Genomic DNA, 4,034 nt, shown 5'->3' on the forward strand with positions numbered 1-4,034 from the left:
CTTATACAATAACAGATATAAATAGGAACTAAAGTTGCTTAATAGTTTAAAATCACGACAAACTATCGGTGAATATTTTAAAGTTTAGGTCTCTACAAATTTGTTAGATAGATTGAAACTTGATATGTGACGATTAATAGCTGATATATTATGAAACCGGTTTATAATGCCTATCAATGGCTAGATTTGTTTTTTTATAGCTGTATCTGTATCATAGCTGTATTTTCAAATAAGAACAGTGTTTTTATAATATTCAAATTTTAAATGCCAGTAATAAAATTCTGATTGATGTTACTACATAGATACTTAATAGATGAGTGGAAAATAATTTTGTATATATCTGCTTGGCAGCCGGAACCGAAAATACTATGACTCTACGTATGTGTATTATTTGTGTAAATAACATGGAAAAGTCAATATCATTTTTACATTATTTGTTATAAGAAATACTTGCGAATTTTGTTCATGTGTCTACTTCATGATTAAGTACATACTGATGACGGTTTCGTCTAATTTAATACTCTTATATCAAGATAATTTTCACATTGTCTTGTTATGCATATGTATGGAATTCAATTAGTGCCTACTTGTGTAAAACTAGTTTAAGTTACACGCGTAGCTATAGCATGTTAAGAGGTCTGAACTGTAATGTAAAATGAAAACAATGATTAAATAGGAAGTATCAGATGGTATTTTTAGTAGTAGCTTAGAAGGTAACTATTGTGGTTAATTCGGAACAGAAGTTACTCATTAGTCTTACTCTACTCGTCCTTTGCGTAATGTGGTATACCACTTACACACAAACTAATTACAAGTAAGTAGGTACAAGTAATAAGTTTGCTTAAGAATTAAGTAAAGGCCGTAAACAATGCGTTATGCTTAGTTACCAGACCACGTCTGCATCTACAGACAATATTTATGTTGTTATACAAATTAATCATATCTAAACACTTCAAAATAGAACCAAACAACACGATATTCGGCCAGAAGGAAATACTAATAGTAAATAGGTAAATAATACAAACGTTTTGGTACTTAACAAGCCCATCTACATAAGTTGTTTAAGGAAGGTCAAGTGGACACTAATCACTAGAGTGCGACTCCTTCCGGTCACATGAAGCTCTGGGGAAAACGTGCTGCAGAGGTGTCGCGATCATTACAGATTATCTTATCACATCTAAGGGTATACTCGAGTGCTGCTGACTTTCCGCAGGGTGAAAAAGAAATGTCTTTGAGAGTACGGCACATCCCTAAAGATGTCGCATTGGCATGGCATTAAAAACCCCAGGCCCGCTCTGAACTCCGACTCTACGAGATCTGCAAGACTCCATCAATACCCTACATATCTTTCCTCTGCTTTAAGAAGCAGTAAGTTTAAGTAGAGCTTCGTGTTCAAAATTAAATTCTGCAAGAACGTGCTTCCCTAATAAGTTAGGTATATGTTATTAAAGGAATGCACTAATAAAAGACACGGGTGGAGAGTGAGCAATGAGTACGTCTTCCATACTTAGTCTAAATTGTAACCATAGTTCTTTGAAAACTTCAACCGTTTTTCATCAGGGTCAGGGAAAATTCAGTAGCAACAGCGCTTAAGACTCCCGGTCAATACAATTAATTTCCAATTATTGTGTTGGAAAAATGCTAAAGAGAATGCGGATAGTGTCAAATTTAATATAATTTCCATGAATTCATCAATCATCATCAATAGCGGATTTGGGGCCCAGGAGAACATTTTCCAAAAATCACGCGCGCGATGTGCAGACATCGGGATGCTTTGTTTTTTTGCAAGCATGCCAACTTAGTTTGGTTAAAGTAACGTCTTACCATCTTCTAGTATACCATAACTCGAAGCACCAGAGTGGAATAAGTATGATTGGGTAACGCACATGCAACAGCCATGGTAGCCTGGTACATTTAAGTACAAGGTATTTGCCAAAGGACACTGCTCTAGTAATAGGTACTAATTTTACTATGGCGTAATGAAACAATTTGCAAAATACTGGAGCTGCTAAATTCAACGTAATAATATTATTTGTAAGCAAATGATTGGGCTATTGGGCAACAGGTAGGTATACAAACGTCACCGTTTACCTAGAGCTGTCCTTGACTACCTAAGTATACCGTGATTGTAGGTGTTGAGCGTTAAACAGATGTTTAATTTTAGGCCGAAGACAACGTTTTAATGTTTTGTACTAATGTCGACTTAAAAAATATTTTATATCGAAGTTCGGCAGGCAAGTGTGTTTTCGTTCTAGAATTTATGTTCGTACCAAAATTTTATACAATAGCCTAACGGCATAAAGCCGAAATCAAAAGCAAATTGATCATTAAGAATACGACTCAAAAGGCATTTAACGGTCGTGCCATTTAATTAATGACAAGCAGCATTTTTCTTGGAATAATTCAAACATTCCGACAAAGTACTTCCTATTAAAAAGCAATTTTACCCTGCAATAGTGAACTGACATGTCCACTCGATTGAGTCCTTTTTAAACAAAATAATCAACGACTTAAACAAAAAGTCGACGCAAAAATTATAAATAAGTAATTATTTGCAAGAGATTATAAGCAATTAGCTGCACTATTAGATAGATCAATTAATGAGGGATTATGTATTTTTCCTATGAATTACTTTGTTAAAGTTGTCCTGAAACGACGTATTCAGGTGTAGCAAGTATAGTGTTCATGTTGAACTAGTTCATGATTCGCGATTAAACTGAAACCTGTTTATTCCACGATCTTGTTAGCATTATTCGCTCACACTAGGTAGATGGGTCAACGATATGAAGGCGCGGGGATCCACCTGTTAGGGACATACTTAAAGTAGAACATCAGTAGGTGTAGTTTCTATGTATGCACTAAGTATGTGCAATAAAATACAATTTCATTGATACGATCAGTCTGAACAAGTATAAAGTTTTAAAATAACTTTGGTTTGATATATTAGATTAAAAGTACGTAAAACCTTATCAAAAATGGCGTTCTATAAGTTATTTGTGTGTTTGTCGTGTTAATGGCTAACTGTACTATGCAACTACTGTTTACTACTGCTTGAATTTACCTAATAAACTACAATGAATGTGACGATACAAATGATGCAACTTTACAAGCTTCCTTATCATTGTTTACTTAATTATTGATTAATCCATTAGTACCTCATTCATACTTTAGCTTGTAGTAACCCTTTGTCTTAGTTATACGCCTTTATCCAAGGAGTTATTTGTAAACTATCATTGTGGTGTTGAAAGCAATATTAGAATTAATTATTCGAAGTTTTATAATACTCGACTACCCATCCCTACTAATATTATAAATGCGAAAGTAACTCTGTCTGTCTGTCTGTTACGTTTTAACGTCTAAACCACTGAACTGATTTTATTGAAATTTGGTACAGACAGAGTTGACCTTGAGAAAGAAGATAGGATATTTTTCATCCCGGACTTTTGAAGAGTTCTTTTGGGAATGCGATATAACCGACCTCGACGCGGGCGAAAAGCTAGTTGATGATATTTATTTATCACATTTTTATTCTTGCTTCCATTTATGGCTTTGTTTAGAATACTTTAGAAACTACATAATATTAAATTAATGCAGGTCTACTTACCGGTGGTAAACTTTATTGCTCGTGTGTATGATTATGCTCTGCGATTATAATTATCTTGTAAATTTATCTTGACTTCTGTCGAACCACGTGTAATGTTGTCTAATTTATCATAATAAGTATTAGTAGTGGTACCTACTAGTTGTTATGTTTCGGTTTGTAAAGGGGACAGTTTTAAGAAACATTTATCATAATTATTATTGATATCTGCAAAACAGATAGCTGAATATGTATTACATTAAGATTATAATTTTCTTATGTAACAGGTTCTTAATTCTTAATCTAAATAACCTTTAGGTCCTTATGACTATCGGCCGAACTATTTGCAATGCAATCTTGCCGCTTCATAAAATGGAGTACAACAATATGTAGGATACCAAGTTAAGTTTGTACTTCTCCTACTTAAGCAAGTGTTTGTGTAATAAAAAATATA

This window comes from Trichoplusia ni, chromosome 17, assembly GCF_003590095.1.
Source record: "Trichoplusia ni isolate ovarian cell line Hi5 chromosome 17, tn1, whole genome shotgun sequence".
NCBI classification, from domain to species: domain Eukaryota; kingdom Metazoa; phylum Arthropoda; class Insecta; order Lepidoptera; family Noctuidae; genus Trichoplusia; species Trichoplusia ni.